The following is a 25114-nucleotide window of genomic DNA, read 5'->3' as shown; positions in this document are numbered from 1 at the left end:
ACTTCCTTCAACAACATACCTTCTGTAACACGACTTTCCTTCAACAACATGCCTTGTGCAACATGACTTTCCTTCAACAACATTCCTTGTGCAACATGACTTCTCTTCAACAACTTATGCTATGGGACAATCTTCTATACACTTTCTTTGTGTTAAACTTGCTCTTTTTTTGCACAAAAACAGTTAAAATTTATATTCTAAAAAACTGTGGCTAAACCATAAGCGTAGGTTTACAAGAGATATATAGTTTTAGGCAGACATACCCTAGAGTGCACAGACAAGTATAAATTATCCAAAAAATATTGTGGAGGCCTATCCATGTCATTCTACTCTGAATTCTGCATGTGTGCTGCTTAAGAAACTAACATACTAACAATACTATTAGACAAAACATGGTATGAGCACACATTTTCAGAGAAAATTTTGATTGTGCACACCTAAGGATAGGTAGGAGGCGAGGTCATTCAAAGCCCTTCCTTGCAGTCCATGAAATTACATCAGTTAGTAAGGCTAAAATTATATCGAAACTGCCCACATTTTTTGCCCTTGCACATCATACTCCATTTGCCTCTTTGTAACTTTGTACGAAAAGAAAATGGGAATTGAATTACTCCTCTTTCTGCAGATCGTTGCATTTAGATGGGTTGGTCAGGCTGCAAATAAATAGAAACTGCCCATGATAGTCTGCAATCTGGCCACAGTTGTGCGACTGATGGAATCTGATTGTTGTTATGGTCTGGATGCTGTTTTAAGGGTCTTGTTTCTGACAAGAGGGAGGACCCATATAGCTGTTATTACAAACATGAGCTTGGCCCCAGATAGTTCTTCTAGATGCCTGGACTGAAGGAATGTGTGAACTTTCAGATTCAATAGCTATACATAGTGTTTGAATAGCGTGTTCGTTATATGCAATGGCTGCTATTCAACATATGTTTAATGAAAGTGATTCCCTATAATGTGCAAAAATGCACAAGCACAGTGAGTAAACCTGAAAATAGCATATTAAAACAAAAAAAATTCTGCATTGTTCAGAAAATAGTTAATATATCATGAATTATGCACAAGATTCAGAAAAGAAGCACACTGCTTCCAAATGATGGGTCTCACACTGCCTGCCCTAAGTGTGGGCACTTTATGTCGATGCCTCCAAGGCCTACTAATATGAACCACCTATAAAAAATTATTACAAAGCCATAAGGAGTCCAGTCAGCGTTTAAAAAGGGTTTGCAAAGGTTAAATTAAGTGAGCGAAATACATGGCAATTGCCTTGATTGAACCACATCTCTTAATGGGTAGGATCAGTATTAGGGATGGTTGGCAAATGTTCTTATTTCATTGATGTTTTGACGGTACTGTAAGACTATAAGGATCTTTGAGTCGCTTGAGGTACTTCTTAATTTGCACAATATGTACCTTGTCACTAATTTATATTCTAAAAAACTGTGGCTAAACCATAAGCGTAGGTTTAAAAGAAATATATAGTTTTAGGCAGACATATCCTAGAGTGCACAAACAAGTATAAATTATCCAAAAAATATTGTGGAGGTCTATCCATGTCATTCTACTCTGAATTCTGCATGTGTGCTACGTAAGAAACTGACATGCTAACAATACTATTAGACAAAACATGGTGTAAGCACACATTTTCAGAGAAAATTTAGATTGTGCACACCTAAGGATAGGTAGGAGGCGAGGTCATTCAAAGCCCTTCCTTGCAGTCCATGAAATTACATGGGTTGGTAAGGCTAAAATTATATCGAAACTGCCCACATTCTTTCCCCTTGCACATCATACTCCATTTGCCTCTTTGTAACTTTGTACGAAAAGAAAATGGGAATTGAATTACTCCTCTTTTTGCAGATCGTTGCATTTAGATGGGTTGGTCAGGCTGCAAATAAATAGAAACTGCCCATGATAGTCTGCAATCTGGCCACAGTTGTGTGACTGATGGAATCTAATTGTTGTTATTGTCTGGATGCTGTTTTCAGGGTCCTGTTTTTGACAAGAGGGAGGACCCAGATAGCTCTTGTTACAAACATGAGCTTGGCCCCAGATAGTTCTTCTATATGCCTGGACTGAAGGAATGTGTGAACTTTCAGGTTCAATAGCTATACATAGTTTTTGAATAGCGTGTTCGTTATATGCAATGGCTGCTATTCAACATATGTTTAATGAAAGTGTTTCCCTATAATGTGCAAAAATGCACAAGCACAGTGAGTACACCCGAATATAGCATATTAAAAAAAAAATTGTGCATTGTTCAGAAAATAGTTAATATATCATGAATTAAGCACAAGATTCACAAAAGAAGCACACTGCTTCCAAGTGATGGGTCTCACATTGCCTGCCCTAAGTGTGGGCACTTTATGTCGATGCCTCCAAGGCCTACTAATATGAACCACTTATAAAAAATTATTACAAAGCCATAAGGAGTCCAGTCAGCCTCTAAAAAGGGTCTGCAAAGGGTAAATTAAGTGAGCGAAATACATGGCAATTGCCTTGATTGAACCACGTCTCTTAATGTGTAGGATCAATATTAGGAATGGCTGGGAAATGTTCCTACTTCATTGATGTTTTGACGGTACTGTAAGACTATAAGGATCTTTGAGTCGCTTGAGGTACTTCCGAATTTGCACAATATGTACCTTGTCACTGAATCAAATAACAAGCATTTTGTTAATGTGGTCTACCTTGGGTGGTTAATATGAGAGGTTATTCTCCTCCCCGTGTAGGTTGTGCCCTTATTATTGTTTCACCATCAAAAGTTAGCCTTGTTAGATTAGATTTCGCATTCATATCACATCTTCTTTGACTAGAATTTTGTGTTGTGGTGAAACTGATGAATTGCAGGTACTCCTATCACGGGAAAAAGAAACCTCCTGTTAATATTATGGAGACAACATTGACAACGAATGCCATTCCTCTATTGCTGAATGGTTGCACCGAGATTCAACCACTACTTCAGATAATCGATGTTGGTTCTGTTACCTCATTAAAAACAACATCCTCGCACTTCCACATTACTTTATCTGATGGAACACATCAACATAAGACTTTGCTACCATCCGCATATGGCCCACAAGTTGTATCTGGAGACATCCAAATTGGCTCAATAATTCTGCGTAAAAAAGCAGCTTGCACAGTGCTCCAAAACTCCTCATAAGGCCGACCATTTGAAATCACCCTCTTTTACTTTTTCCCTTCTAAACGCTTTTTGCATTAAAAGAAGGAAAATGGAATCTTCATTAATTCATTTCTCATTTGTTTACATAAGGTCCATCCAAGTGGTTGAGCTTGAAGTTGTGATGCGCTCAGCAGCATTGATGAAGGACGCATCGACGCTACAACATGCACAGGCGAGTTCATACAAAGAGAGGCCGATAGGATTATTAAAAGGAAAAAACCTCTACAAATAGTCAAGCATATACAAAGCTCGCTAGTGACCAAGGCAATAACCACGATGACCATCCCGTACCAGCACATTTGATACTAAAACAACAAAACCAAAACCAAACCATTCATATCAATATATTAGGTTTAAAACGCGTTCATACTAAAAACTCAATAGATTATTGGCAACAAACTTTATTTTTTTAAATAAAAGATAAATTACACCGTTTGACATGATAAATGAAAAGCGGAGAAATTTGTGATTTGCAAATATTAAAACAAACCACTTACATAGCTGGTTGACACTACAACTAAAACATTAAGTAATTGTAATATGCTTTTCCACATGTAATTTAATATTTTAAAATAACCGTGCGTTATCTAATCTATTACTATCTTCCTGAAAATTTATTATTGCTAGCATTGAAAACAGATAAAAGCCCTACCTTGGCAATCTCAGATGGAAACTTACCTGAAAATCTATTACAGTGAATTTGTAGGTTAGATAAATTTCTAGCATTGCCAATATTTTTAGAAATGCTTCCTTCAAAGCTGTTAGAACTGAGATGTAGCAGCGAAACTCTTTGCAATCCCCATTCCAAAATAAAAAAATATCAGTTTTTTACCTCAATCATTTCTATTCCAAAATATTTCAGAAATCAAATTAAACCCTGCAAATAAAAATGCAAACAAGTTAGCCTACCTAGAAGTATGTTCTCTTTTGCATTGCATTTATGCTAAAAGGAAATGAAATGCAAAAAAATAGCAAAAAAACAGGGTGATATTGCACTGCCAATTTGGATTACTCCTTTGGCTCATTAATGGAAGGAGATTAATCTGCAAAGGATCATGCAAAATTTGGTAATTGGATGTGCACGTTATCCTCGGGATTTTCTATTTATAAATTTCAGTATTGATTATGCAAGAAAGCAGGATTGGGTTTTGTAATTTGTCAATTACTTTCTTTGGTTGGAGTTTTGATTATAGTTTAAAATTTGGTATTGCCCTAGTGACTGCAACATGTAACTATGTGATGATACCCGAGCATCTGCGCTCTTCAGTATTTCTCTGCAATAGTTAGAGCTAAAAATTAGCAAGTGTGTCTTTCATAGTGGATGGTGTTTTAAATTTAATGTAATTCAGGGGCATTAAACATGGATTTTCTTCCTGTTCACAGCAAAGGTTTTTCAGAGATTAAAGTAAGTCTCACTACTCATTTAGAACGGCGATTGAGATTCATATATTTGCTTTGTCAAATCTCACTACTCATTTACCTGAATGACCTAATAGTGACCTAATAAGGGACTCATGGCAGTAGCAGGTTACAAATTAAAGTTAGTTAGAGCTCTAAACTGGCAAGTGCAGTGTTGTGTACTGGTATCTAAATTTTATATGTAATATTACTCAGCAATATTTTTAATTTTATAGCCATCCTAATTATTCGTCATGCCTGCCATGGTATATGACATGACGTTTGCTTCATGCGATGACTGGACACATATGCTTAGGTTCTGGAATTCATCAGTGCACATTATCTTCAGCTGTCTTGCTAAGGATGCATGATTCTAAATCTTATCAGTTTATATGTGTAATTTAGGGAAGATGTTAATGACTTCAAAACATTTTAGATGAATATAGTATAGGTGTTCAATCCTTTTAGTTAATGAAAGGAGAGATTTCTGCATTGTAGATAATTATTCAAATAAATATATTTAGCTTGTTACTAAGTACATACAATTTTTTGTGAATAAAGTAAAACTGAAATGTGAAGTTGGAGCTCCGTGAGAGGTGGCTAGACTTTTACTCTAGTTGCGTTTCCATCTCTGTTATGGCCTCAATGGCCACCTCCTTAGCCTTGCCACAAAGTGCTCTGTCCATCCCCAGTGGAGATTCTGATCCCCTCCCTGTGCCCATTGAAAGATGTTGTTTGGTTCTTTTGTGTCATCAAGCTTTGTAACCTCTACATTAATCACTGCTATTGGGAACCCATCCCCTACATACCTCTAAGATAAAGATGGACCCAATGGGTGCCCTTGTGTATGGACCCTTGAATGGGCCCAATGGGTGCCCTTGTGTATGGACCCTTGAATCCCCTTAGCGTTGGTCCATCTAGCTTTGTACCTCCTCCCTTGACAGATCCAAGATTCTCTTTCAAAGACGCACTTTTGAAAGCAATCTGATAGAGACCTTGATAATAGCTGCTTAGACCTAATGAGTAAGAATGGTAAATGAAGCCCCAACCTCAACCCCAATCATCCTAGTTGTAGTAGATGCAATATAATCATTTTAATTCTTACACTGACTAAAGTTCCTACTCCCCTCCAAACTGAGTTCTCTGTGACACAGAAATAGTTGATCCTGCAATGGAATTTTGGATGAATGAAAGTCCTGAATGACATATGATTGTTTTCTTTGTCCGTATGCTGACTACAGTTCCTACTGCCCTTCTACCTGAGTTCTCTTTGGCATATAAATACTACAATAGTTAATCCCGTAATGGAATTTTGAATGAATTAATATGTCCTGAATGTGCTTATACCAAAATAGAACTTCCAACAACATAGTGTTTAAGTGCATCCTTCAGACACAAACTACAATATCTAAAAATAAAAACGTAGCCCAACACATACTATGGTCTAATAACCTATAAAAGGAATATGAATACTTCCAATAAAATAAAGTTCACCCATCCAAAGAATGACTACGCATTCATACTAACCAATTAAATACTTCAAATAAAATAAAGTTCACAGGTCCAAATAATGACTACACATTCATACTAAACATCTACTTTGTCTAGGACGGTATATAGAAGTTAAAACATTTTCACTCACGAAAAGAAAAGGCTTCTGATAAATAACTCTACCAGACACTCCAAAAGACTTCTCATAAAGGATGTTGTCAATGGCTTTGCCATGGTGATTGATAACTCAATACAATGGTGCTCTGTTTTTTTTATATTTTATGAATTGAATAATTTAATTTTTCATATATTTAGTATCTGGGATGAGAACCCTATTTCAGGCACTCCGATACCACCTGTGAGTTTCCTAAATTTTGAGGGAATCGCCACATGTCCCCTAGACATATTCCCATGTCCAGACGTCCCAGAAACTTGGTGGAACATATGAAAATAAATGGATAAAAAACAGGGTGATATTGTATATGAGAATAAAAGGATTTGGACTTTTCTGTATATGGTGTTTCACTTTCAATGCCAAAAATCTGCTAGAGCGATTAAGAGGAAAGCGATTAATGTTTGTTGGAGACTCAATAAGTCAAAACCAATGGGAATCCATGGTCTGCATGTTTCGAGCAATGTTTCCTAGCAATAAGAAAACTGTTAGTCAACAAGCTTCAATAGTCAAGGCCCTGGTAGGCTGAATATGTAGTTTCCATGGATAGTTGTGCATTTGATTATATGGTGAGTAATGAAGTCTTACAATCTTCTCTCTTAAAAGGATTATGATGCTTCTGTGGAGTTTTTCTGGGCTCCACTTCTAGAAACAAGTTTAAGTGTTTGACACAAGGTACACCATAGTTATTATGATTAATGTGTGTGTAAACTAAAATGATACAACGTAAAAGTAGGGTATTGGTCTGTAGTAGGCTCTTGATCTAGTCTAAAAACTGTATGCATATTTGTTGCACAGACAAGATTTCCGGAGCACATTGAGATGCATTGCCATCTGCTAAAAATTCTTGGGGATGATGAAGCAGCCAGTCATGACATGGGAAGGCAACATAAAACTGGATCATCCTTTGTGATTTCAAAAATGGAATTATTTACATGCGCAACATGCAAGATTTGATTGCAGAACTATTTCAAACCAAGTGTTTAGCCATAAAATACCAAAATGCATATATGTATACTACAAGTAACCTGTTAAACCAACAGTACAGGAAAAGGATAACGCCCAACCTATTTACTGATTACATTCACAGCCATACAAAACTCAGTGGAGAATATAACCACTGTAAATTATGAAGAGAAATTTAAACACTGTAATTCCATGAATTGCATAAATGGATCTTAACAAAAACGAGAACAAAACAACAGAGTTTGGTTCCGGCCAGAGCTAAAATGCTCAACATCCATAATAATCTAAAAACCCTAACGTCGACAGAGAAAAGTCACTCTACAAATAGAGATGTGTTTGGTAAGTTATAACTAAACATATATACAATGAAAGTATTCATTGGCCTCTAAACATATGTACAATAAAAGCATTCTATCATATAGAGATGTAATTGAGAATGAGCAGCTAATCATATATGCATGATGGGCCATGGCATCGGCAACACCAGTTAGTGTTTATTGTGGTGCCATATTGTGCCAGTTGTTCCTGAAATTGATGGCGCATTTGCCTGTGTGCATCCCTTTCATGGATTTGAATTGTTACCTTTCTTTAACAACTTAATGGCTGGGCACAAACGATAAAGTGGCAATGATTGTTGTGGCAAGATCCTTGTCTGCATATCTTGTAACATAAGTTCCTGTTGCGGAATTTCTTCGCAACACTCATACAACCTTCGTAGGTAGCATGTATCCATATTATTGCCTTGTAATTGAGAATGAGCAGCTAATCATATATGCATGATGGGCGATGGCATCGGCAACACCAGTTAGTGTTTATTGTGGTGCCATATTGTGCCAGTATGGCTGGGCACAAACGGTAAAGTGGCAATGATTGTTGTGGCAAGATCCTTGTCTGCATATCTTGTACCGTAAGTTCCTGTTGCTGAATTTCTCCGCAACACTCATACAACCTTCGTAGGTAGCATGTATCCATACCTGTTGCCATCCAAAAAGGAAACATTGTAAGTGACAATGAATATGTTTGACGATTTTGTTTGAATATTCAAAATAAATTAAACGATTCCAAACGAGTATAAAATCATATGAAACTAAATGTAATAGCAAGCAAATCTATGTGAAACTTGGTTATGTAGTGAGTGGCGTTTACCATGTGGGTAATTCTGGAAGACAGGTTGTACGATTGGCTAAAGTGTATTATCCTGAATAGATTTTGATGCAAGGAATGATTCCTCTTGCTGTCTACGCTTAAGATATGGATTCTTGTGCATTTGTGCAATGCGTGAGAACGGGAATGCTGGATTGATGTGTATGTCTGCTAGTGACCGCACTCTTGAAATTGTAGTGAATGTTAGCCCTTGGCGTTCTCTGGTGTCTATGTCAACTGTTGCTTTCTCTAATGTCATTCCTTGTGACTTGTGTATCGTTAAAGCCCATGCCATTTGAAGTGGTATCTAACGGCGTGTACCCCTTGTGATGGGAGAAATGGGTACATATGTTGGGTGTGAAATGTCCCACGGTGTTCCTCTGTATTGTCTAAAGTCAACAACCACAAAGGATGGTAATGCTGGGGGCTTTGAGCCAATTGAATAAAATATTGAGATGACCTTCCTAAGTGCGCCATTGACGAGGACTGCATGTACCCATAAGTTACTGGTGAGCATAACTTTTTGTTCATTACATAAGAGCACCTTTGCAGGCAGATGCTCATCTTCTGTTGTAGCAGGAGTTTTCTGCCTTTGTTGTTCCGCAGAGCAAAGCGCTACTGGGATGTTCAATTTTTTAAGCATTTTCTTATTATGCAAGACAATTGCGTTGTTTTTTGCGAATAGGTGCATGGATTCTTCGAATGTGCATTTCTCTTCATGTGTAAGAGACAAACTTGTTCTTGACATTAGGTGTTGCCAATCTTCAAGTGTAGATATTCCATTGCTAAGATTTGCAAGTATTTGCCGGAAAGCAACCTGGGACGGGCTAGCTCCTTGTTGACAGAAAATGGTTGAAAGTGTTATGAATATGTCGAAGTTGCGCCAAAGTGCAGTGCCACGTGATGTCCCAGCGTATAAAGGAATGTCTTTTACAGGTGGTAGTTGGCCTAAATCTCCGACAAGGATAATTGAGCGATTACCAAATGGTGCATTCCGATGAAGAGGGAATGCCTCTCTTAGACGATCGTCAATGCGAGAAAGCATTTTTTGGACCAATAAAGCTCATTTCATCAATGAGGATGTATTCTACATGACGGAGTTTCTCTTGCAAGTGTAGAAGCGGTTGGCCTTCGTGAGGATGCATTGTCTGGATAGGGATACGAAGGGCAAAGTGAATTGTGAGGGCATTTATGTTGAAAGCTGCAACGCCGGTTGGTGCAAGTAACAATAAAGGGTTTTTGTTTGCTGGTGAGTTTTCCACAAATGCTTGGTGCAGACATTTAATCAAATGGGATTTTCCTGTGCCAGCTATTCCTTGTATGATGATTTTGCATGAGGGTTTTGGCGAAGGGGTTTTGAAGTGCGAAAAAACAGCGGGAAAAACTATGTTTTGGGTAGGGGATAATGTATGATCATGGGGAAGGTTGGAAAAAGAATGATGTTGGTTTTGAATGGTTGAGCAGTTGAATTCAATGAAGTTTATGGCAATTTCTTGCAAAGGGGGAAGGAGAGTATTTTGTGACCAATTGTGGTTGACATAGAAGTCGCGGTAGCCAATCATGTCGAGGTCATCAATTGCAATATTGTAACCTGGGTGTAGTTGAGAGAGGATTTGCCATTCATTCATCTGCTTGGAATCAGGGGGGGTGTGTGGGGTAGTTTGATCTTCAGTAGGTGGGCTTTGTGGGTTCTCGGTTTCTCGATGGACATGCCATGGTGTATATGTACCCTTTTTTTGTTCCTAGTGTGCAATAATTTCTGCATCAGTTGAACCAATATCATCAGGGAGTGTTCGAAAGGGGAAATACAAGAGTAATTTACTCCAGCAGAAGGTGGCATAAGAAGGGGAAGCAGAGGAAGGAATGACATTGTAACGGGGCAAGACATGTACAATCATTAGGGTGAATATGTGTTTCCATTGGTTTTTTCTCCACTGGGCAGAATATGACCACGAGCGAGCAGCTTCAAGGAGGGGCAGGGGTTCTAGTGAGGCAGGCCTGTTCATATATGCAACGATAAAGTTTGGTGTGGAACTAGGATTTTCAGTATCTTGTGAAACACGTTTGAAAACAGCCCTGTTGAATTCAAAGAACGGAATGTACGGCTGCAAAGAGAGAGAGGTAGCTTTTGTAACATATGGCATATTTCTTGTGCACCAATGTCTCTATCTGCAATGGTTTCTGTAAGGAGTTTTCGGATGACAGCACCAGTAAGTGCTTCTGGAAGGGCACTTTGTGATAGTCGTGATAGCATTTGACGGTAGCTCTCAGATCTTGTCTCTGCTTTTGTTGCATACTTTGAAATATATTTCAATACAGCATGGCGAGAAAAGACTGGTTGGCAATCAACATTTGCTCTCCAAATAGAGAGTAGATCAGCATTGTGAATATTTAATCTTTCATCATTGCGAGCTGGGACATAGGTTTTATGACCTTTATCATCAATGAAAAGCGAAGAAGTAGACTTCAATTCCCACGATACTCCATATCGGCAGCTAAGCACATTGTCTTTCTTACGAAGACAAGAAGATTCATGACACTTTGTATGACGCTGAACGTAGTTGACGAGCTCTGTATAGTCGTCAAACTGATTGGACGCGAATATTGCTGCTGTGTCAAGGAGACACGGGCTATGAATTGTTGACTAGTGAAGTGGAATATTTCGGTGTTCTGCCTGACGTGGATTCCTAGCAATTACGTAGTGGTCAAAAAATTTCTGTGCATTAGCAACTTCTAATGCATTGTCCCAATCAAGTGTGTCCATGTTTGGTGCATTTTGTAGCCAGAGGAAGCCATGAATGTGTACGGATCCTGTTGCCATTCGTATCTGAATATAATATGAAGGTTACATTTGGTTAATACATATATATGCAATGTATAAAAATAATGTAGAGGGAAATGGATATTAAATAATACCTGCACTAGTAGTCGGTTGCATGGAGGCCTTTTTGCAGGATTTCTTCAAGGAAAATTGTAAATCTACAATGCATATATTGGGTTGAGATGTGGGTTTTTACTTTTTTATTATGTTTTGGATTTTCCATTGGAAGGGGTTGACTGAATTGGAAGGAACACTGGTGGGCATGATCATGTGCAAGTCATGCCATTTAGTATCAGTTGCACTGAGAGTGAAGAAGAATGTTGGGCTGCCTATTTGCGTGATCATGTCAGTCAGCTCAGATCGTCGTTTGTTCCAGAAAGACCGTGTTCCTCGTAGAGCTGAACCGAACCGCATTATTTGCTCTGGTAATCTTGAATCTGGAGAGTCATGAAAACACTGGCGTAGGTCTGAAACCGTTGTTGGCAAGTTGTTCTCAATGTACTTCTTCACGAAAACACTAGTTGTTGCTTGGCTACGGTGGCGCATTAGAATGTTATAAAGATAGTAGCGAAATCTTGGGTGTTGGCCAAAGCGGTTATCATGGTAGTACAACAAGTATAAAGCATATTCATGCATTTCAACTTTTGTAAGTCTTGGTTGCATGATCATTGCGGTGCCTGTAGGGAAGAGTGTGGGGAATGCCATGGCAAAGAGGTCGATGGTGTTGTATTCATTTATAGCAGTTAAAGATATTGGGGGCCAATCGATAGAGCTTGTTGAATTTGAATGGGTCAAGTGCAGATAGTTACAAATGTGTTCACGCTCAGTACATGAATTTGGGAGTACTGGAACGAAAGAGGGTTGGATTTCTAATGGAGGTAGCATGACATCAGGATTATAAGTAGAATCAGTAGTGGTTTGATGGGGTTCAAAAGAGGAGGTGGTTACACTGTGGAGAAGAGAAGAAATGTCTGTAGGGTGATCTGGCAGCGCAGAAATTGCAGATGAATTGAATTGAACATCACGGTAGTAAGGGTCATATTTTATTTTGTATTCAAGGGCTGCAAGGACACGTGATTTGCAAACGAAGAATTCGTAAGCCTTTTCAATTGGATTTTGCCTTTTCACAATGAGGATGTCTAAGTAGACAGCATTCGGGGTAAGTATTTGGCGATAGTGGTGATGTCTTGAGGGAAGCTAATTGTATGGCCACTATATTTGTATTGACCACCACGAAAATGAGTGACTTGTAGAATGGGGTTGACACATGCAATGAGCATTTCTTCGACTTGTGTTAATTGGTGAAGGACATAGGGTTGTTCTTCAGGGGCCATGTTGTTTAGTTCAGAAAAACGATTGGTAGATTTAGATGATGCACAACGAAAACAAGAGAGTCTACCGTGGAAAAGCTTTGTTTTCATTCCTGGGTATGCTTCCTTGCATATTGTGCAAACATGCAAGGTAGAAAGTCCATCAATCCTTTCTCGAAAGCGACGATGTTCTTCATTAAGGGGAGGGTTATACTGGATTTGATGAATGTGCGGTGGGTTGGTTTGCATAGGTGGGAGAGCATTTGAGGTGGGAAGGGATGGTGGGTTGGTTTGTAGAGGAAGTAGTAGGGTTGTTGTGGTTTTCATAAAGTAGTCGAAGGTGTGCATTTATTCGATCCTTTTGTTGTGCATAAAGAATACGCCGCCACTTGTTTTTGGCCGCAATTTGATTGTCTGTTGACATATCTAAACAAGTACAAGTAATAATTGTTAGTTTTCGTAAACAAGTAGTGCATGTTTGGTATCTCATTTTACTGGGTGTAAATCCATTGTGAAATTAAAACATTATATTTTGAACATAGAATTAATATTTATTTATTTCAAAATCGGTGAAGGTATAGGTAGATTAGGTAGAAGGAAAACATGCAATTAGGAATGCTATGAAATCATATGTTATTTCGGCATCTATCATTGAGAGGAGAGAAACAAGATTAAAAAAAATTTGTTCCTTCTTCAAATTTTTTTTTGTTTGACATGTTTGAGCGATAAAATGAATAGCTTAGCAAGCAAGAGATCAATGTATAGCATGTAGACAACGAACGAGAAACATATGTAGTATCTCTTTACAAATGTTGATATCTATATTATGTAAAATGTAAATGGCAAACATACATATTTTGGAATGACTGGAAGAGAGTATTTGCAGTGAAAGCTACAGGTTGCATCATAATAACATGGGTGTGTAATTTACAACAAGATGAAACAATTAGTTGTGTGGAAATGTTTGTTTATGTACAAACAGGCGTGGTAGAAGAAACCCTAAGAAACAGCTCAAAGACGGCGAACAATAGGTCGTTTTGAAGTGGACATTGCTTGAATGTCAGTGAGTGCTTCCTTGCATGCAGAGGCATATTGAATTTCTTCTGAATTGATCAGTATTGGTTGCAAGTGTTGAACACCGTTCTTCAACTTGTGGATTTATTGTGAGAGTGCTTGTTGGTATCGTCCCTATTGTGGTGCCATTAATTCAGATATGCGACCTCCTTTGATTGCAAGGATTAGTGGGTTGTCGAAAGAGTAGAATTCAAAAAGATTTTGTCCTATATAGTCACAATGGTTTCCCCATAATGTTACATCAATGCTAAAACCTGACTTGTCCTTTAACATGAGTTTTTTCCTTAATGTTTCACTTCCATCTTTTTGTCGAATTGTTGATGCAGGTGAAGTGGAGGTAACAACACCAATGACATCCACATTCGTATTTGGAGTTGCACTTTTTATTTCAGCAATAGTCTTGAAGTGAAAGCTCTGGTAAAGAAACGTTAGATCATCTATGGGACATGGATTGATAGTGGAAGTAGCAAACAAGTAAATTTCCCATTTGTTCTTGAGGTGGTTGTAGTTTGAATTTGCTTCTCTCACTGTGCCATCTGAAACAATGTATAGTTGCCCAACTTGAATTAGATTGTAAAGAGATTCGACCAGTTCGGCAAATGCAGAAGGTGGATCTCTTCCTTATCACGATTGATAAGGTCAAATCCAAAAACTTTTCTTGAGCCTCGCACATTGTTGTACGCCTTCAATGATGTTTTTGCAAATGCCCTACCTTGGATTGACCAATATTTTCGGTAAGGGTTGAGTGTCGTGAATGGAATTGTTGTAGTTGTTGCCGTAGTTGGTGGAGTAACTACAGAGGGCAAGGTATCTTCAGCTGACGAAGAGCTAAATTTGGATGAACCCGCATGTGCATGTTGTAGCGTCAATGCGTCCTTCATCAATGCTGCTGAGCGCATCACAACTTCAAGCTCAACCACTCGAATGGACCTTATGTAAACAAATGAGAAATGAATTAATGAAGATTCCGTTTTCCTTCTTTTAATGCAAAAAGCGTTTAGAAGGGAAAAATTAAAAGAGGGTGATTTCAAATGGTGGGCCTTACAAGGAGTTTTGGAGCACTGTGCAAGCTGCTTTTTTAAGCAGAATTATTGAGCCAATTTGGATGTCTCCAGATACAACTTGTGGGCCATATGCGGATGGTAGCAAAGTCTTATGTTGATGTGTTCCATCAGATAGAGTAATGTGGAAGTGCGAGGATGTTGTTTTTAATGAGATAACAAAACCAACATTGACTATCTGAAGTAGTGGTTGAATCTCGGTGCAACCATTCAGCGAATGGAATGGCATTCGTTGTCAAGGTTGTCTCCATAATATTAACAGGAGGTTTCTTTTTCCCGTGATAGGAGTACCTGCAATTCATCACTTTCACCACAATACAAAATTCTAGTCAAAGAAGATGTGATATGAATGCGGAATCTAATCTAACAAGGATAATTTTTAATGGTTAAACAATAATAAGGGCGCAACCTACACGGGGAGGAGAATAACCTCTCATATTAACCACCCAAGGTAGACCACATTAACAAAATGCTTGTTATTTGATTCAGTGACAAGGTACATATTGTGCAAATTCGGAAGTACCTCAAGCGACTCAAAGATCCTTATAGTCTTACAGTACCGTCAAAACATCAATGAAATAGGAACATTTCCCAGCCATTCCTAATATTGATCTTACAAATTAAGAGACGTGGTTCAATCAAGGAAATTGCCATGTATTTTGCTCACTTAATTTACCCTTTGCACACCCTTTTTAGAGGCTGACTGGACTCCTTATGGCTTTGTAATAATTTTTTATAAGTGGTTCATATTAGTAGGCCTTGGAGGCATCAACATAAAGTGCCCAATTCTTGTGCATAATTCATGATATATTAACTATTTTCTGAACAATGCACAAATTATTTTTTTTAATATGCTATATTAAGGTGTACTCACTGTGCTTGTGCATTTTTGCACATTATAAGGAATCACTTTCATTAAACATATGTTGAATAGCAGCCATTGCATATAACGAACACGATATTTAAACACTATGTATAGCTATTGAACCTGAAAGTTCACACATTCCTTCAGTCCAGGCATATAGAAGAACTATCTGGGGCCAAGCTCATGTTTGTAACAAGAGCTATCTGGGTCCCCCCTCTTGTCAGAAACAGGACCCTGAAAACAGCATCCAAACAAAAACAACAATCAGATTCCATCAGTCACACAACTGTGGCCAGATTGCAGACTATCATGGGCAGTTTCTATTTATTTGCAGCCTGACCAACCCATCTAAATGCAACGATCTACAAAAAGAGGAGTAATTCAATTCCCATTTTCTTTTCGTACAAAGTTACAAAGAGGCAAATGGAGTATGGTGTGCAAGGGGAAAGAATGTGGGCAGTTTCAATATAATTTTAGACTTACCAACCCATGTAATTTCATGGACTGCAAGGAAGGGCTTTGAATGACCTCACCTCCTACCTATCCTTAGGTGTGGACAATCAAAATTTCTCTGAAAATGTGTGCTCACACCATGTTTTATCTAATAGTATTGTTAGTATGTCAGTTTCTTACGCAGCACACATGCAGAAGTCAGAGTAGAATGATGTGGATAGACCTCCACAATATTTTTTGGATAATTTATACTTGTTTGTGCACTCTAAGGTATGTCTGCCTAAAACTATATATTTCTTGTAAACCTATGCTTATGGTTTAACCACAGTTTTTTAGAATATAAATTAGTGACAAGGTACATATTGTGCAAATTAGAAAGTACCTCAAGCGACTCAAAGATCCTTATAGTCTTACAATACCGTCAAAACATCAATGAAATAAGAACATTTGCCAGCCATCCCTAATATTGATCCTACCCATTAAGAGATGTGGTACAATCAAGGCAATTGCCATGTATTTCGCTCACTTAATTTACCCTTTGTAGACCCTTTTTAAAGGCTGACTGGACTCCTTATGGCTTTGTAATAATTTTTTATAAGTGGTTCATATTAGTAGGCCTTAAAGGCATCGACATAAAGTGCCCACACTTAGGGCAGGCAGTGTGAGACCCATCACTTGGAAGCAGTGTGCTTCTTTTGTGAATCTTGTGCATAATTCATGATATATTAACTATTTTCTGAACAATGCAGAATTTTTTTTTGTTTTAATATGCTATATTCGGGTGTACTTGTTGTGCTTGTGCATTTTTGCACATTATAGGGAATCACTTTCATTAAACATATGTTGAATAGCAGCCATTGCATATAACGAACACGCTATTCAAACACTATGTATAGCTATTGAATCTGAAAGTTCACACATTCATTCAGTCCAGGCATCTAGAAGAACTATCTGGGGCCAAGCTCATGTTTGTAATAACAGCTATATGGGTCCTCCCTCTTGTCAGAAACAGAACCCTGAAAACAGCATCCAGACCATAACAACAATCAGATTCCATCAGTCACACAACTGTGGCTAGACTGCAGACTATCATGGGCAGTTTCTATTTATTTGCAGCCTGACCAACCCATCTAATTGCAACGATCTGTAGAAAGAGGAGTAATTCAATTCCCATTTTCTTTTCGTACAAAGTTACAAAGAGGCAAATGGAGTATGATGTGCAAGGGCAAAAAATGTGGGCAGTTTCAATATAATTTTAGCCTTACTAACCCATGTAATTTCATGGACTGCAAGGAAGGGCTTTGAATGACCTTGCCTCCTACCTATCCTTAGGTGTGCACAATCAAAATTTTCTCTGAAAATGTGTGCTCATACCATGTTTTGTCTAATAGTATTGTTAGTATGTCAGTTTCTTAAGCAGCACACATGCAGAATTCAGAGTAGAATGACATGTATAGGCCTCAACAATATTTTTTGGATGATTTATACTTGTCTGTGCACTCTAGGGTATGTCTGCCTAAAACTATATATCTCTTGTAAACCTACGCTTATGGTTTTGCCGCAATTTTTTAGAATATAAATTTTAACTGTTTTTGTGCAAAAAAAGAGCAAGTTTAACACAAAGAAACTGCATAGAAGATTGTCTCATAGCATAAGTTGTTGAAGAGAAGTCATGTTGCACAAGGAATGTTGTTGAAGGAAAGTCATGTTGCACAAGGCATGTTGTTGAAGGAAAGTCGTGTTACAGAAGGTATGTTGTTGAAGGAAGTTTTTAGCTCTGAAGTACAATAACTCCAAATAAAATGAAAATGAAAGTGACAGCATTTTTTTGGTATGTCAGAGCAATTTGTCTTTTGATCTGTATGCCAGCCATTTGCCTTCTGTAAACATGGATCCTCAGAATAAAAAAGCTAATATAGGCAATAAAATCAACCAGGCTGGGCCATAATGAGTGAAACACTTCCACACTTTCAAAAAGTGCTTGCAGCAAACATAATTTCCTCTTGAATTTAACCTCCAACTTACAGTCCAGCCTGTTTTGCCCCAATTTTGCCTATTAAAGTTAGCTTAATATAAGTTAAATTTGCATGCACAATTAGCAGTTGCAGCCTGCATTAAGCTCTTTCAGATGAAAAAGCATTTTATTGAACGTCAGAAGGTCAACAGGCTGTGAAGATCTTATAAAGAGACAATCGTCAATTTACCTGGACATGCATTTTAGGTCTATGAAATAGATAAGCATGAATTTATACCGAGGCCTGGAAGCTAACCTTTTCATATCAGCCTTAAGGAGATGAACATGAATTTATTTATGAATTTATCAATAAATTGGAGAATAAGTATTGTTAGTATGTCAGTTTCTTAAGCAGCACACATGCAGAATTCAGAGTAGAATGACATGGATAGGCCTCCACAATATTTTTTGGATAATTTATACTTGTCTGTGCACTCTAGGGTATGTCTGCCTAAAAGTATATATTTCTTGTAAACCTACGCTTATGGTTTAGCCACAGTTTTTTAAAATATAAATTTAACTGTTTTTGTTCAAAAAAAGAGCAAGTTTAACACAAAGAAAGTGTATAGAAGATTGTCTCATAGCATAAGTTGTTGAAGAGAAGTCATGTTGCACAAGGAATGTTGTTGAAGGAAAGTCATGTTGCACAAGGCATGTTGTTGAAGGAAAGTCATGTTGCACAAGGCATGTTGTTGAAGGAAGTTCTTAGCTCTGAAGTACAATAACTCCAAATACAATGAAAATGAAAGTGACAGCATTTTTTTGGTATGCCAGAGCAATTTGTCTTTTGATCTGTATGCCAGCCATTTGCCTTCTATATAATTACTCATTCAAATAATCTGTAAACATGGATCCTCAGAATAAAAACTAATATAGGAAATAAAATCAACCAGGCTGGGCCATAATGAGTGAAACACTTCCACACTTTCAAAAAGTGCTTGCAGCAAACGTAATTTCCTCTTGAATTTAACCTCCAACTTACAGTCCAGCCTGTTTTGCTCCAATTTTGCCTATTAAATATGGGTATACAAAGCTGGTTTGTGGTAAGAATAAGGTTAGCTTAATATAAGTTAAATTTGCATGCACAATTAACAGTTGCAGCCTGCATTAAGCTTTTTCAGATGAAAAAGCATTTTATCGAACGTCAGAAGGTCAACAGGCTGTGAGCAAACATTCCTAGATCTTATAAAGAGACAATCGTCAATTTACCTGGACATGCATTTTAGGTCTATGAAATAGATAAGCATGAATTTATACCGTGGCCTGGAAGCTAACCTTTTCAGATCAGCCTTAAGGAGATGAACATGAATGAACATGAATTTATTTATGAATTTATCAATAAATTGGAAGGAGAGAATACTATAAAAACTTCTTCTCGTACAAGTCCGAACAAAGAAACTACTCTGGTAGAGAAGAGTTGGCCTCACATTGGGTAGAGAAGAGTGAGGAAGCGAATCCGAACAAAGAAACTACTCTAGTATCTTGTTATTGTAATCTAACCTAGTTGATGGAGGAGAGCAAGAAAGGGATGACGATAACAATGGGGGATTTGCTAGAGAGCTGCATATCACCACACCTAGAGATGTTTGTTGTCAATCAGACATTCAGTTCGGCCGGCAATTCGGACTCTGTGTGGGACAAGATTCTTCTCCACCTTCTTGCACAGATGGATTCAACTTTAGAAATCTGTTCCAAGAAAGAGTTGTATTTCGCTCTATGTCATCCCAATTGGATCGACGACAGAACCAAGGTAATGCTATATTTCTTTGTCTGAATCTCTTTCAATCTCAAGTATTACAGGGTGGGAAATTATAGATGGGAGAAGTCAAACGTCTTTCAATTTCGCCAAAATAAATGGATAAAATTTACGAATATACAAGAATGCCTATGTGCGTGCATATCCCGGTAAACTCAGATTCTCAGGCTGTGTTATGTGCGTGCATACGTTGGTAATCTCAGATTCTCACGATGCCCTGCTAATATAAACTTTCCCTTGCTTACTCTAGACAGAAATTTCAACGGCCCAGTTTCGCCAAACTATCTATTTTGATTTTCGCAAATTCAATTTCAAGAAACAGTGGCAATGTTCGGACAGAGCCGAGTGATTGCCCAAGCAAAGGGAGAGAATAGACCCGGGCTTCTGAGAATACAAGCAATGAAAACAAGGGTTCGATTTATCTTTGGAATGGTTCAAACTTTTATACAGTGGAAATTAGGCCAGTCCGTCCAGCAAATCGCTAGGAAGCAAAACAGGACTGAGAGAGATGATATGGCAAGGAAAGAGAAACAAAGTAGTTGAAAAAGGCCCTAACCTGGAAGAAATGATGTTGTGCATATGTATTCTAAACAACAACTCCGGCTCACGATTTCCAGCTTCGTTCGTGAGATTGTCAAACCAGGCTCCTCTATCAGTTTGAACACTGCTATACTTTGTGAGATTGTCAAACAGGGTTGTCTGTTTGTCGATGAAGTTTGATCGAAGAAGGCTGCCGATAAGATCATGGAAGCACGGAAACCGCAGAACAGGGTTTCCAAAGCACAAATTTGTTGATCGTGCATCGCAGAACAGGGGTTTCAAGCCACGAATGTGTGCACCGCAAAACAGGGACCGCATAACTGGGTTTTCGAGAGTGTTGAGCAATAATGCTACCAAACAGGGAGTTCTCGGCGCTGTGAATAAACAAAAATCAAGACAGATGCTACCAAACAGACGAAAAGCAGGAAAAGCAGGAAGTTCTAAGGTCATGGAAGCACGGAAACCGCAGAACAGGGTTTCCAAAGCACAAATCAGCAATAATGCTACCAAACAAGAAGTTCTCGGCGCTGTGAATAAACAGAAATCAGGACAGATGCTACCAACCGGACAGAAAGCAGGAAAAGCAGGAAGTTCTAAGGTCATGGAAGCACGAAAACCGCAGAACAAGGTTTCCAAAGCACAAATCTGTTGATCGTGCATCGGAGAACAGGGGTTTCAAGCCACGAATGTGTGCACCGCAAAACAGGGACCGCATAACTGGGTTTTGAAGAGTGTTGAGCAATAATGCCACCCAGCAATAATGCTACCAAACAGGAAGTTCTCGGCGCTGTGAATAAACAGAAATCAAGACAGATGCTACCAAATGAACAGAAAGCAGGAAAAGCAGGAAGTTCTCGGCGCTGAGAATAAACAAAAATCACGACAGATGCCCGCCGAATTAAACAAAAATCACGACAGATACTCGCCGAATATGGACGCCACGTGTCAACCTGAGAACGAAAAGGACGACGAAAGTCTATTTCAAAGGAAGGCCTATCAGCCTAATTAATAATTAATCATTCTTTATGTGTCTAACAATGGATCTAATGGTCAAGAATTGTTTATTAATTAATAATTAATCATTCTTTATGTTTTTTAATAATTTTTATTTTCAAAACTGTTTTTTAAAATCTGATAGCAAACAAACCCAAACCATTGTTTAATCGTCTCACAATGGATCCGACGGTCAACAATAGTACAAAGTGGCTGGGGGTTACTACTATTATTAATAATACAACCCTTGTGTTTAATTATAGAAGCCCTAGATATTATAAACCCAAGCAAATATAATTATAAAACCAAGGTATATAAACCCTTTTATATTTTCTTAAGACCCTTTTACCTTATAATCACAAGTCTCAACAATGTTTATAATTCTACCACTTCTTCTCATAATTCTAAACAATTCATACAAGCTGCTGCAATTCATATATGGCATTTGGGTGCACCTCTACATCATACTTATCATTAAAATACACTTTTCTTTGCAAATAAGAATAAAAATAGAACACACTCCCACCTGGAAAATAAATTTGGAAGAGTCAATCTGAGTGCAACACATTATAGAAGTTTCCACTGTCAACAACGTGGCTTCTTTAAGTTGCTCGAGAAAATATTCCGCTAAACCATTCATTGAAACAGCTTCAAATCTTTCCAAAATGTCTGGAATCACAAGAAGCCCTGCAGATCATATGGACAAATTCACAACGCTATCAGAAGAAAGTGAAATGTAAACGGCATTTCGGTGTGAGGAATTTTTCTAAGAAAAGACGGAATATATTCTATTTCGCCTGATCAAACAAAATAACAATATATCAATGCTTTTTCACATGATAGAATTTTGATCTACAGTTTTTTCCACGGTGGATTGAAGTTGAAAAAAAAAACCATGGAAAAAGAAAAATGATTCATTACAGCATGTTTGTACAAAAACTATGACACCCAGGAGTGAGGGCATATTATATGGGTAACTAAGACACCGGGGGTGGAGGGCATATTATAGAGGTTATCTAAAACTGTTCGGGAAAATTCATTGTCATTGGAATCAGATGAAGGAAAAAATCCACAGAATGCAGAGATTCGTGGATCCAAACGTTTTTTCAAGGTTTTTTTGTCACTTCAAAGGCCCTGAAAATACCTAGAGCATGTCCCCAGAAAAGCTCATTGTCCCCAGAATCCAATCAAGTAAAGAAAATTCACGGATGGTGTAGATTCAAGCCGTTTTAGGAAACTGTAAGGTTCTGCATCATTTCAAAAGCCTCGGAAACCAGTAGAGCATGGAGGAACTATGCCGTAGGAACTCTGACAGGTGAACCAATACCAGCCATCTCAAATTTCTACCCCATGTTTTGCCTTGACCTTGACCAGAAAATAAGCGGTTTAAAATCATTTTTATCATACACAGAACTGGTATATTATATTCAAAACAACCTAGAGAATTTCATTGCGGCCGGAACCTGGGCAAGTAAAAAAATTCACAAAAGCCATACATATAGACCATTCGAGCATTTTTCAAGATACTGGATCGTTTCAGAAACCAAAAACCCTGGAAAACTCTGGCACTTGCAGAAATTAAACCCTTGGAACTCTGAAATGTAGATCTATGCAGTTATTAATAAGATACTGGAAATTTTCATTGTGCCCATAACATGGAGAAGTAAAAAAATCCACAGAAATCATACATGCAGGCCATTCGAGGATTTTTCAAGGTACTGGGTCGTTTCAGAAATAAAAACCCCTCAAAACCTCTGGCACTTGGAGAAGCTATACCCTTGGAACTATGACATGTAGACCTATATTATAAAATTTGATTAAAAAAAGCAAAAACAAGGGAAATTTCTTTTTAAACTCAGCTCGTCTAAATAGTCTTTAAATTTTCATACAAATCTTCAATTTCTTTTTGCCCTCATGTATTCTGTATCACATGGACATTGTGGATGTAATTTAATACAATCTCTGAAAAATATGACATTTTCTTTCTCAGAAATAATTTCACATTCAACAAATATGATTTCGATTCGCCTACCTTTTGATGAGTTTCAGAGATGAAATAGATGGCGGAATTGGTGAAAGGTCAGAACAGCGCCTCCTGTAGCAACTATTGGAGAAGCAAAGTCGGTGTGATTATGGGCACTATCTAGGCTGAAACGTGTAGTAGGAATTTGCAGATTTATTTTAATGAGTAAGTGACAGAGCAGTCAGTACTCAAATTGCTCTGCAACTCGGCCAAACTATTCTGCAATAATCTCTAAATTACCAACAAGCTGTTGGATCAAACCGGGTGGTTACTTAACAAAAACCGTAGAAACCGATAAAGCCGTTAACAAAAAACCGTAGAACCGATAAAGCCGTTAACAAAAACCTAGAAACCGATAAAGCCGTCTAAACTTCAGTATTCCATAACTTTATCCCTCTTCTCTTTAATAAAATAAAATCAGGCGTGTCAAATAAGGGTAGTCTTAAATGAAATCATGAGCCTTAAATAAATAAGGGTAGTCTTAGTGATTCTGGTGGTTTTTTAACCCTTTTTTATTTTATTTTTTAAAAGGATATATTTGGCTTAATGATATGCTTGATTTATATTAATTAGATTTACAAAATATATAATTTAGAAGAAGGAAAACATATTTGATAAAAGACTATTATTACAATATTCTATTTCAAAACAAAGATATAAAATTTCATCACAAAAATAAAACAACTAATAAAATACTGTATTGTTAAAAGCTATACCAAAAATTAAGAAATATGATTTAACTAATATTATTTATATTAACATATATGCACTTTAATATATGTGTGTGTTTTATTTTTAATTAATATATATAATTTTTGTAATTAAAATTATTATGTTTTTAATATAATAATAAGTCATGTTAAATTGAAAATATAGAGAAAAAATTAAAAGTTGTGGAAATGGAAATATTAGAAAAATGAATTAAAGAAAAAAAAAAAAACAAGTAATTGATAGAAATAGAAATTACTAAATAGCTCATAATTGTTGACACCTAATCCTCTGCGATTGGGTGAATTTGGAATGTGAACAGACATCAAGAAGATGAATTGATCAATCACGTTCATGTATATAACAATAGCTACCTAATGAAATAAATGAATCAGTTTTTCTGCGAAGTCTGGATTTACTCCTGGTCTGACATGTTATCAGAGCCAGCTCCTTGTTTTAGCTATTATGCTCCTTGTAACTCCTCTGTCCTGACCTCTGCCTCTGCTTTATTCCCTTTTGTTTTAAAATAATTTGTCTCTGCCACTGCGCTCTGTCCATAACGCTTGTCTCTGACCTGCATAGGCCTGACATCTGAAATTGAACAGTCAAGATACCTGAGGCGCTCCACATCAAGCCTCGAACACGTCCCCTGTCGTTACCTTCTTCAATGGTATCGGAGCAAGCTCCTTTGTAATTTGCCTCCATGTCATACAAACCCCAGCACATGCCACCACACTCTTCCTGCAAGGCCAACTGCTCTCGCTCTCCTCAATTCTCTGAATAACATCTCTTATCAACTCAGGGGGCATATTCGCCCACAAACTGCACTGCAAGCCTCCATTATTACTATTATTCTTATTATTCGCATTGCTTTTATAATGTAAATCGTCCACAGCACTCTGTGAACGAGATCTAAGGAACTTTACTTCAAAGCTCCGCCTGGAGATGCTCCCAATACTGCCTTTCATGTCCTGAAAAATGTTTTTCACGGTCATAGTAATGATGTTAGAAATGATAAAAATAACAAAAATAGCACTGTCCTCGTTGAAACCCTGGTTCTGCGCTACAGGCGAATTCGTGTATCAGACCTGTTTCAAATAAATACTGCTGATCGATACTTATGAATGGTATCGAATGCGGCT

General features: G+C 37.6%; 1 long non-coding RNA gene across 1 annotated transcript; it reads right to left on the bottom strand.

The window, feature by feature from the left end:
• Window positions 1–7254: 7254 nt before the first annotated feature.
• On the bottom strand, window positions 7255–23590 carry LOC149216788 (uncharacterized). Its single transcript, XR_016251153.1, has 3 exons — window positions 23274–23590; window positions 21768–21928; window positions 7255–8185 (listed from the first exon to the last, which is right to left on the bottom strand). It is a non-coding gene; the product is annotated as an uncharacterized LOC149216788 (long non-coding RNA).
• Between the last annotated feature and the right edge of the window lie 1524 nt (window positions 23591–25114).

This window comes from Pinus tabuliformis, chromosome 1_1 (assembly GCF_031772625.1).
Source record: "Pinus tabuliformis cultivar Carrire ecotype Pingquan chromosome 1_1, CPIR1, whole genome shotgun sequence".
Classification (NCBI taxonomy): Eukaryota; Viridiplantae; Streptophyta; class Pinopsida; order Pinales; family Pinaceae; genus Pinus; species Pinus tabuliformis.
This window is presented reverse-complemented; position numbering and strand designations above follow the sequence as displayed.